Raw genomic sequence first — 12,185 nt, forward strand, 5'->3', positions numbered from 1 at the left:
AAATTATAATTCGGAATTTCTTTTATTAATTTTATCTACTCTTTGATGTACATAGTTCAATTCAGTTCAGTTCAGCCGCTCAGTCGTGTCCGACTCTTAGCGACCCCATGAATCGCAGGATGCCAGGCCTCCCTGTACATAGTTAAAGACTTACAATTTTGCCCTCTAAGTGTGTTGTGGACTCAGCCATTGATGTAAACTGTCAATCAGCCTCTCTGCTCCTCTTTTAGAAGTCCTGTCTATATCAAATGTCCATGACGTGTAACAACTGGTAGATAACACTCTGGGATTACTGCATACTGCTTAAACGAATGACTTGCACCCAGAGGCTTCCAGTTTTAAGGTGGGAACATTTACTTGAAACTAGGGGGAAATTACTAATAAGTTGATTTTGCTTATGATGAAATTTTTAAAAACTTGCTTTTTCAAAAAGTGCCATCTCTGTCTAAATTAGTGTTAACTTTTGTCAATACTAGGCAGGGCTTTTTTTCTTTGCTTATCTCTGTATAATGTATAGATATATTTGACATTTGGCTAGGGTGAATCATATAACATAAGAATGCACAAAACAAATGATCAAAATCAAATTTCTAATAGACCTTTTCTTCCTCAGATTGATGTTCATTCCTTCACAAAGGAAGTTACTCAGAATGGTCCTGAACAAACCAACAGGGGAAGCTATTAAATATTTGCCAGCTTGTGTTAATAATTTATAATGTAAAAGAACTAAAGTATAATGTATACACTATTTACAGAAATCTGGACACATGGGGAAAAATATACAGAAACGTATCTGGCACCTAGGACTTTGTTAGAGAAGTAACGAAAGCTCTGAGAGGCATGCAGGTGGGGTAGCAAGAGAATGTGACCACAGAAAAGCCAAAGCAACTAAAATATACATTCTGTTCAGGGTTGTAAATGTCAAGAATGCACAGCTGAAGAAATTCCTGAGATACCAACTCTTGAAAGATTTGTGGATTTCAGATTGTTGATATTAAATCTAAATATGCTGGAATGAAATCCTTTGTGGATTTTTTTTTTCATTTTGTGCAGTTTGGTTACACTTTTCTGATCCATGTATATGATATGTGATCCATAAATGTGGAATTATTAAAATACAGGAATCTTCTGTCTCTGAGTCTACTGGTTAGTACACACGTATTAGCTTTTCTACTCTGAAGAGAAGGGTAAAATCAGTGTTGTTTAAGGCAGCAATGACTTTAATGAGGGTGAGTCATAGCACTCAGGGAGGCAAACCTATTTATTTTTATTACACAACACTTTTAACTGGGACTATTTAAAAAAGGCCAAATGACAGACAGGCGCCAAGATTAGATGCATCCTCAGTAGACAGCTGGCATGCCCTGCCAGAAGGAGGATTTAGAGGAGTGTGGCTGGTAAGAAATAGCCAACAACTGGGGGAAGGGGAAGGCAGAGAAAAATAAACTCCCTGAAGAAACTAAAAAAACAGGTCACAGTAATTTCCCTCAGGACTAAAATGTGTGACATGAGCTTTTGCATTAAGTCAGAAATTTCAAGAGCAAGAGGAACGAGGAAAGAACCAGAACCATGGGGAATAATGTTGCTATTGTATTTGGGAGGGCTCAAATAAAAAGTTACTGAGTCCTTTCCAATCTAACTTTCTAAATGGTGTGCTATTTCTCAAAAAGAACTTGCTTCCAGGAAAAGGAAATTAAGCTTGCTTTCCTATTTCAGATTTAATTATAGTAGTGAATTTATTAACTAATCAACTAAATGCACATGGTAAAACAAATAACAAAAAACCACTTTCTTGTACTGCAGCAAAAAGCATATTCCACGACTTATCAGGTGACAATACCTTGTATCAGACACATGATATCACTGAAGCAAAGTCACCATTGACCATATCCAGAAAGTTATAATACTGTTTCCAGCTTCTGCTAAAATTGACTGTCCTGTCTACAGTTAGCCTTTCTAAGAATGTCATTCTCCTGCATTTGAATTAAACAATAGTTTAGTGCATAAATTTGCATTTGGGTTTCTCGATCTTTACTTGAATACACTTTGTTTTCCAGAAGCAATATAAAAATGATTGTCCAAGAAGTTTAAAATAAGCAATCAGCTCCCTGGGAGTAAATGGTGTACTTCTCTGAGATATGTGCGTTCCAAAAGAAGCAAGGGTTTCATGCACAAAATAAACACAGGAATCAACAGCATCTTCTTGATCTGAACTACAGAAGATACAGGGGAAGCTGCAGTTGCATTTTTATAGCTGTGCACCCTTGGAAAGAGATGAAGCTCTGCCAGGAGATCCTTAGGGATGTGGTGGGGGTGTGGGGGTGGGGAGTGATGCTTCGGTATTGTCAGGAATGCATAAATTGTCTGGAACTCAATAAGTGTTGAAATAATAAAGAATGACTTTTGATATGGCAGTTATGAATAATTCTGCACAGTACAAAAAATTGCTACAAATAAAGTTAATTATAGAATCATACAAAAGTTTTCTAGTATGTTGAAATTTGTATAGTTGTACTGTCTCAATTAGGATTTAGGGAAAGGTTGAGGAAATAAAGTGGTAAAAATAAAATAAAGTGATCTTTTAAAAAATTAAAGCATAAGAGATGTTTATTATGTCAAGTGATGATTTTCTAATTCACAACTACTTAAAGAATAATTTCTCTGATATGTATTTTTCTTATATATGTTGTATTTTAATGTATATCTTATATGCTTTTAACAGCAACCAAAATTAATCTTTATAAGTTAAAAATTATGTAAAAACAATATGATAATTCTTAAACTGATGTTCTTATACATGAATGGTATGTCAATGATTTTATCAAAAGACTAAGATTTTGAGACTATACATCTATTTAATACATAAAACAACAGATTTGTAGCACAGAAGCACATTGATTTAAATTTACAGGGACATTTCCTTAAAAAAAAACAAGTTCATGGTTACTTTGCCTGTGGAAATTTGGCTCTTTAGACAGTCTCTCAATAAGTAAAGAGAGAAAAAAAGACAGAACTTAATTATTGTGTATTAAAAACCCTTTAGTTTCCTGACAGAAGTGTTGGTGAGGCCCAAAGAAAAGTGAAGAGAGAAGAAGAAAGAGTGAAGAGGAGGAGGAGAATAGAGGACTTACAGAGAGCATTGTCTTAGTGATGGCTAAGGAATGTGAAAGAACAGGGTCTGATCCTGAGCTAGAAATCATTTATTACACAATCCTGCAAAGAATAAACCTTGTCTCTGACTCCAGAGTTTGGTACAGACATTGCCTTTTATATCACAATTTAAAATATTTTATATACAGTATAGTAAAATGAGCTTTGGACTGACAAATATTTTTGACATGTACTTGATGCTCTTTTGGAAACTTTATTATGAAAAATTGCAATAACATAAAAAGGAGAGATTAATGAAGTTATCGCTTAATTGAAACAATGATCAACTCAGTCAATTTTGTTTTATGTATGCCACCTCATCTTTTGCTGCCCAGCTGGTCCTGGATTATTTTAAACCAAATGCCAAATGTCCTATAATTTTATACATAAATATTTTGGTCCCACAGGGAATTTCCATATCTATAATAACACTGAAGTTTCTTTTATAGGAAGGGGGATAACCACATTTATTGAAGGGTCACAGCAAAGAGTATTTCCAGGATGCTTGAGTCCTGAGGCTTGAGCACACCCAAGGAGTGGACAAGTTGGCTACAGTCAGTCTTGTGCAATATAATTATTCATAGTACTTTTCCATGGCACAACCATATCACTTCAGTTGAAAAGTGACATGTGGTCTATTAATTTAACCTGTATCTAAATATCAGCATATTGAAAAGAAAGAAGTGTTTGATAAATGAAAAGCCTTGCTTTTAAAGCATTCACTTTGTAACTTGATATGTAGAACAGATTATTATAAAATTAGTATTAAGCAAGGTAACTATGTGGTATTAATATCATGACTACTAACTTGACTTTCTTTTGGTTCCAGCCTAATTTAGTGCCATCTGTGGTTATGTAACTATGCTGCCTGAGTGGCCTTAATTGTATTCATTATAATAGAAGGCAAAATGGTTTTCAGAGTTTTCTCTAGACTGACGCATACACGGGCACACATACTCTGTAGTTATAATCAGGCATACCTATAATCATAATGTTTATGGTGAAGAGAATACAAAATAATCTGAGCTTCAAATTTTCATTTTAAAACAGTATGTCTTTTCACTGATACACATGAAATACATCACGTCTACCAAATTGTGGTGATTCAAAAAAGCACTACTAGAAAATTTACCTCAAAAGATACGTGAAAGGATAGTTATTATGTCAACTAACCCAGTGTAGGAAGCGGGTGTGTGCTAGGACCAGTGTGTTCTCTCGGCAAAACTCTGTGAGCTTTTGCCCTGCTTCAGTGTGTACTCCATTTTGTAATGCCAAACTTGCCTGTTACTCCAGGCATCCCTTGACTTCCTACTTTTGTGTTTCAGTCCCCTATGATGAAAAGGATATCTTTTTTTGGTGTTAGTTCTAAAGGTCTTGTAGGCCTTCATAGAATCGTTCGACTTCAGCGTCTTCAGCATTAGTGGTTGGGACATAGACTTGGATTACTGTGATGTTGAATGGTTTGTCTTGGAAGTGAACTGGGATCATTCTGTCATTTTTGAGACTGAACTCAAGGACTGCATTTCAGACTCTTCTGTTGACTTTGAGGACTACTCCATTCCTTCTGAGGTATTCTTGCCCGCAGTGGTAGGTACACTGGTCATGTGAATTAAATTTTCCCATTCCCGTCTTTTTAATTCATTGACTCCTATAATGTTAATGTTCACTCTTGCCATTTCCTGTTTGACCACATCCAATTTACCTTGATTCATGGACCTAACATTCCACATCCCAATGAAATATTGTTCTTTACAGTATCAGACTTTATTTCACCACCAGACACACCCACAACTGAGCATCATTTCCAATTTAGCCCAGCCTTTTCATTCTTTCTGGAGCTATTTTTCCACTCTTTCCCAGTAGCATATTGGACATCTACTGACTTGGGGGGCTCATCTTCCAGTGTCATCTTTTGGGCATTTTAACGCTGTTCTTTTAAGCTAAAGATGGAGAAGCTGTATACAGTCATCAAAAACAAGACCTGGAGCTGATTATTGCTCAGATCTTGAGCTCCTTATTGCAAAATTCATGCTTAAGTTGAAGAACATAGGAAAAACCATTAGGCTATGCAGTTCAGTTCAGTTACTCAGTTGTGTCCAACTCTTTGCGACCCCATGGACTGCAGCATGCCAGGTTTCCCTGGAGGCTAATCAACTCCTGGAGGCTACTCAAACTCATGTCCATCATGTCGATGATAATATCCAACCATCTCATCCTCTGTTGTCCCCTTCTCCTCCTGCCTTCAATCCTTCCCAGCATCAGGGTCTTTTCCAATGAGTTGATTCTTCACATTTGGTGGCCAAAGTATTGGACTTTCAGTTTCAGCATCAGTCCTTCCAATGAATATTCAGGACGGATTTCCTTTAAGATTGATTGGTTGGAACTCCTTGCAGTCCAAGGGACTTTCAAGAGTCTTCTCCAACACGACAGTTCAAAAGCATCAATTCTTTGGTGCTCAGCTTTCTTTACAGCCCAACTCTCACATCCATAAACGACTACTGGAAAAACCATAGCTTTGACTATATGGACCTTTGTTGGTAAAGTAATGTCTCTGTTTTTTAATATGCTGTCTAGGTTGGTCATAGCTTTTCTTCTAAGAAGTCTTTTTTAATTTTATGGATGTAGTCACCATCTGCAGTGATTTTGGAGCAAAAAAAATAAATAAAGTCTGTCACTGTTTCCATTGTTTCCCCATCTATTTGTATAAAGTGATGGAACCAGATGCCATGATCTTAGTTTTTTGAATGTTGAGTTTTAAGCCAGCTTTTCACTCTTCTTTTTCACTTTCATCAAAAGGCTAATCTTTAGTTCTTCTTCACTTTCTGCCATAAGGGTGGTATCATCTGCATAGCTGAGATTATTGATATTTCTCCCAGCAATCCTGATTCCAGTTGTCCTTCATCCAGCCTGGCATTTTGCAGGATGTACTCTTCATATAAGTTAAATAAGCAGGGTGACAACATACAGCCTTGATATACTCCTTTCCTGATTTGGTACCAGCCAGTTCCATGTCCAGTTCTAACTGTTGTTTCTTGACTTGCATACAGATTTCACAGGAGGCAGGTCAGGTGGTCTGGTATTCCCATCTCTTTCAGAATTTTCCACAGTTTATTGTGATCCACACAGTCAAAGGCTTTGGCATAGTTAATAAAGCAGAAGTAGATGTTTTTCCGGAACTCACTTGCTTTTTCAATGATCCAGTGGATGTTGGCAATTTGATCTCTGATGCCTCTGCTTTTTCTAAATCCAGCTTAAACATCTGGAAGTTCATGTTTCACGTACTGTTGAAGCCTGACTTGGAGAATTTTGAGCATTACTTTGCTAGCAAAGTAATGAGTGCAGTTGTGCTATGCAAGTCTGACCTAAATCAAATCTCTTATGATTATACAGCAGAGGTGATGAATAGATTCAAAGGATTAGATCTGGTACACAGAGTGTCTGAAGAACTCTGGACAAAGGTTCGTAACACTGTACAGCGGGCAGTAACCAAAGTCATTTCCAAGAAAAAGAAATGCAAGAAGGAAAAGTGATTGTCTAAGGAGACTTAACAACTAGCTTAGGAAAGAAGAGACATGAAAGGCAAAAGAGAAAGGGAAATATATTTCCAACTGAATACAGAGTTCCAGAGAAAAGCAGGAAGAGATAAGAAGGCCTTCTTAAAGGTACAATGCAAAGAAGTAGAGAAAACAATACAATGGGAAACACTAGAGATATATTCAAGAAAATTGGAGATAGCAAGGGAACATTTCATGCAAAGATGGGCACAATAAAGAACAGAAATGGCCAAGGACCTAACAGAAGCAGAGAAGATTAAGAAAAGGTGGCAAGAGTACACAGAAGAACTTATACAAGAAAGGTCTTAATGACCTGGATAACCATGATGATGTGGTCACTCTTCTAGGGTCACCTCCTGGAGTGTGAAGTCAAGTGGGACTTAGGAAGCATTAATTATGAACAAGGATAATGGAGATAGTAGAATTCCAGCTGAGTCATTAAAATCCTAAAAGATGATGCTGTTAAAGTGCTGCAATCAATAAATCAGCAAATGTGGAAAACTCAGCAGAGACTGCAGGACTGGAAAAGTTCAGTTTTCATTCCAATTCCAAACTAGCTCAATGCCAAAGAATATTCAAACTATTATACAAATGGACTAATTTCACATGCTAGCAAGATAATGTTCAAAATCCTTCAAACTAGGCTTCAGCAGTACATGAAATGATAACTTTCAGATGTACAACCTGGATTTAGAAAAGGGAGAGGGACCAGAGATCAAATTTCCAACATCTGTTGGATCATAGAAAAAGCAAGGGAATTCCAGAAAAATAGCTACTTCTGCTTCATTGACTATGCTAAAGTCTTTGACTGTGCAGATCACAAAAAACCATGGAAAATTCTTAAAAAATAGGAATATCAGACCACTTTACCTGCCTCCTGAGAAATCTGTATGCAGGTCAAAAAGCAACAGTTAGAACTGGACATAGAACTATGGAATGGTTCAAAATTGGGAAAGGAGTACATCAAGGCTGTATATTGTCACCCTGCTTATTTAACTTAGATGCAGAGTACATCATGGGAAATGTCAGGCTGGATGAATCACAAGCTGGAATCAAGATTGCCGGGAAAAATATCAATAACCTCAGATATGCCGATGATTACCACTCTAATGGCAAAAAGTAAAGAGAACTAAAGAGCCTCTTGATGAGGGTGAAGGAGGAGAGTGAAAAACTGGCTTAAAACTCAACATTCAAAAAACTAAAAGATCATGGCATGTGGTCCCATCACTTCATGGCAAGCAGAAGGGGAAAAAGTGGGAACAGTAACAAATTTTATTTTCTTGGGCTCCAAAATCACTGAAAATGCTGACTGCAGCTATGAAATTAAAAGATTCTTGCTCTTGGAAGAAAAGCTATGACACACCTAGACAGTGTATCAAAAAGCAGAGACATCACTTTGCTGACAAAGGTCCATATAGTCAAAGCTACAGTTTTTCCAGTAGTCATGTATGGATGTGAGAACTGGACCATTAAGAAAGCTGCATGCCAGAGAATTGATGCTTTTGAACTGTGGTGCTGGAGAAGACTCTTGAGAGTCCCTGGGGCTGCAAGGAGATACAACCAGTCCATCCTAAAGGAAATCAGTCCTGAATATTCACTGGATGGACTGATGCTGAAGTAGAAGCTCCAGTACTTTGACCACCTGATGTGAAGAGCTGACTCATTGGAAAAGACCCTAATGCTGGGAAAGATTGAAGCAAGAGGAGAAGCGGGCGACAGAGAATGAGATGGTTGGATGGCATCACCGACTCAATGGACATGGGTTTGAACAAACTGAGGGAGATAGTGAAGGACAGGGAAGCTTGGCATGCTGCAGTCCATGAGGTTGCAAAGAGTCAGACAGGATTTAGTGATTGAACAACAACCCAATGTAGGGGCTTCCCCGATGGCTCAGTGGGTAAAAAGTCTTCCTGCAATGCAGGAGACACAGGAGGTGTGGATTAGATCCCTGGGTCAGGAAGATCCCCTGGAGGAGGAAGTGGGAACCCAATCCATTATTCTTGCCTGAAAAGCCCCGTGGACAGAGGAGCCCTGGGGGTTATGGTCCAAAGAGTCAGACATGCTTGAGCACACACAGATACAATCCTATGTAACTTCCTCTCTTTCCCTTTGGTCTATTAACTGAAGGATGTGTTAACTCTTAAAAATAGTTTTTGAAGTATTCCAATCATAACTGGTTAAAGTTGGAGGTTTCATACTGTGAAGAGCATGACTCAAATCTTTCTGTTCCCATGTTGATTTTTCTCTGTGTGCTTTTCCTTTTTTCTTTTTAACCTTTTACTCTCTTAGCAATGTTAATGATATGGTACAGAGTTATCAACTATATTTCTTTATTTGTTGAATGCATTTGAGAAATTGGCACAATATACTTTATAGGATCTTTGTGAGTATGAAGTAAGTCTGCCTGTGTAAATTTCTTTACATGCTGGATATAGAATAGTGGTTCAATAAACACTAGTCCTCTTTCCCCAGGACCCTTTTTTATACTGTATATACACAGCCTCTACAGTATTAAATATACATTTGACTATGCTTGAATGAACCATGTATTTGCCTTGATATTCTAAAGAAGAATGGCTTTTCTTGGGTAAGGTCATTATATGTCAGATATTGTCCCAGAAACCTGAGCTGCATCTCTTTAACTTTTTCCAATTGAAAAAAACAAATCTCTTTGGATTGCCAAAATGAACAGGGATATTTACTGGCTATTAAGCAGTATGAGTTATCAGGTTAATTTAAGAGCTCAAGCACTGAGGACATTTGTCAGGTGGATTAGAAACATCTTCACTAACCAGAAGTTATCATAGTCCTGGCTCTACTAATTAGACATTCCCTGGTGGCTCAGAGGTTAAAGCATCTGCCTGCAATGCGGGAGACCTGGGTTCAATCCCTGGGTCAGGAAGATTCCCCTGGAGAAGGAAATGGCTGATTCTGCATTACAAAGTCCGTCCGTAAGGAGACACAATACAATGACCCCTACCCACTGTGCCCTCCACAGCCATCCGTCGGCTATGGAAATTGGCTCTGGGTTGGTATGGAGATTTCCTGAACAATATTAACAACAACAACAAGAAACGTTTGATGACGTAAATTAAAAAGTGAGACCTGTGTATTTAAATTCAGAGGATATTTATTTAGACAGTTATTAGCATATATTTTTAAATGATGGTGCTAATCACAAATGAATCCCTTCTCATTAAATTAGGTTTTGAAGGACCTTTCTTGAAATCTTCTAGTTAACCATCAGGCCATAGTCATCATTTTAGCCATTTCATTGATCACCATGGAATTAAGCCCTCAAATTTGTCTGGATCAGTGTGGATTTACATTATAAACTACAAAAGCTGGTCTACAGGTCCGACAGACATGGCAAAAGATATTAACACTTCAAAACACTGCCAATTTAGTGACCTACTTTTAGGGAAGATTAACCTATAGTGAGGATGTGAAACTAAATTAAATTCCAGTTAAATACAAATATTTTTCTTCACATACTGAGTCACCTGATTCAGACCCTGCAGGGTGCAGTGTTACCTTGCTTGGTGAACTGCATAATTATTTATAGATTTTCTCAACATTAAGCTTACCCCTTATCTAACTTTACACAGGCAGTCTAGTTAGTGACTCTCAGAGAGATACCCTGGTGGTACCACATGGTAGGTCAGGGCCTAGCTGCCCCTTTTTCCCTTCTTTGTTGATGGTTTGAAAATATCAGGACAATGACTGCGTGCCACACTGGTTTTATAATTCCTAATCTAATGTCTCTACAGGGGGTTCTAATTCCATATAAAGTGTGTAAAACAAAGAGATAAATGTTACTTATTATTGAGAATGGAGGTTCAAGGACCTATTGTGAAGCTTTGTACTTATTGATAGAATTCTAAAACTAGGATATAAAAAAGTCATTTCTTCATGAAGCATTAATGATAAATAACAAGTCTTCAGGAGGCTAAAATACTTAACACTCAAAGACATTTGAAGAATTTTTAAGAATGTGAACTAATGGAATCCAAATTGTATTTCTCATAAAGTACATTGTTAGTTCCACAGTGAAACTCAGTGTTAATTGAGTGAAAATTTTAAGTTATTAAAAGTAATAATTCATGTGTATTTTATTGAAGCTAATTTTTTTAATTAGAAGATGCATATGGTTGACTTTAGGGCAACCAAACATGTTTCTCTCATTTAAGAATAGAGTAAGAGAAAAACTTCATAGCAACATACTGCTGAGAACATTTCTTTACTGTTCAGTGTAGAAACAATAAGAAAACAGAAGGAAGTGATAATAGTATCATCTAAGGGAAGGCCTCCTGAAGCCAGACAGAATCAGATAAAGCATAGATTACATTGCCTGTTCTTTTTGATGGCCATAAAACTACCCTACAGATAGCCTTAAAAAATTCCTTAGGATAACTGGTATAACCAAGAGTCTGAGGGACAGACACCAGAATGCCAATGTACTAATTTGCAGTTAGAATTAGTGCAGTCAGGTTGGACTAGATTACTCTACTGGCTTGACTAGCATTTTCTCTCTTGCATAGTCAAGCTACATAAAGAAAGTGAACCATAATCAGAAAGATACTATTTGAGAGTAGAATCTGAACAAAAGGAGTTAATATAAATATGGAATTGTCTCATTCTAAGTACTCTTGCCTGGAAAATCCCATGGACGGAAGAGCCTGGTAGGCTGCAGTCCATGGGGTCGCTAAGAGTTGGACACGACTGAGCGACTACACTTTCACTCTTTACTTTCATGCATTGGAGAAGGAAATGGCAACTCACTCCAGTATTCTTGCCTGGAGAATCCCAGGGACAGAGGAGCCTGGTGGGCTGCCATCTATGGGGTCTCACAGAGTCAGACATGACTAGCAACTTAGCAGCAGCAGCAGCAGCAGCAGCAGCAAGGTGGCATAACACACCATTCTCACAAAGTAAAGGGTTTGCCAATAGAACTAGAAATCAATAGAGTCCACCAGTTATAATCACTTCCACCCATCTCCATTGGAGGGATAGATTTCTCATATGGACTAGAAATACCTCTTGGTTGAGGACTGAGTCTTTTTCTACAGAGTGTTTGAGTGGGCATTGCTAATACCTGGCTCTATGACTCTTTATTTTTATGCTGATCAATTGCTTTTGTGATAGACATAGTCCTTTTGAATGTATATGAATGTGTGTGTATATATGTGTGTATATTTGGATTAGAATTAAATCCAAATGCATGGTCTATGAGCCAGCCTGTTTCTTTCCAGTGATTGGGTATGTGTTCTCCCATTCATTACTTTTTGCTTTTACAATTTACTTCTCCATGGACAAGTTCACTTTATTTATTTCTAGGTTCCTTGTGGGACATCTCTATGTAAGTTAATAAACCTATTAAGAAATGTTATCATATACTTTCTTTCATCAAAAAGTAAATAAATGGCCTTGGCATAACAATTTTGACAACTAATAAAATTGTTCTTCTTCTTCAAGTAGTGA

At 37.4% G+C, this 12,185-nt stretch overlaps 1 long non-coding RNA gene across 1 annotated transcript; it reads left to right on the top strand.

The window, feature by feature from the left end:
• Nucleotides 1–210: 210 nt before the first annotated feature.
• LOC120877769 lies at nt 211–1,133 on the top strand. Its single transcript, XR_005724393.1, has 2 exons — nt 211–343; nt 614–1,133. It is a non-coding gene; the product is annotated as an uncharacterized LOC120877769 (long non-coding RNA).
• Nucleotides 1,134–12,185: the final 11,052 nt, after the last annotated feature.

This window comes from Oryx dammah, unplaced genomic scaffold, assembly GCF_014754425.2.
Source record: "Oryx dammah isolate SB20612 unplaced genomic scaffold, SCBI_Odam_1.1 HiC_scaffold_18, whole genome shotgun sequence".
NCBI classification, from domain to species: Eukaryota; Metazoa; Chordata; class Mammalia; order Artiodactyla; family Bovidae; genus Oryx; species Oryx dammah.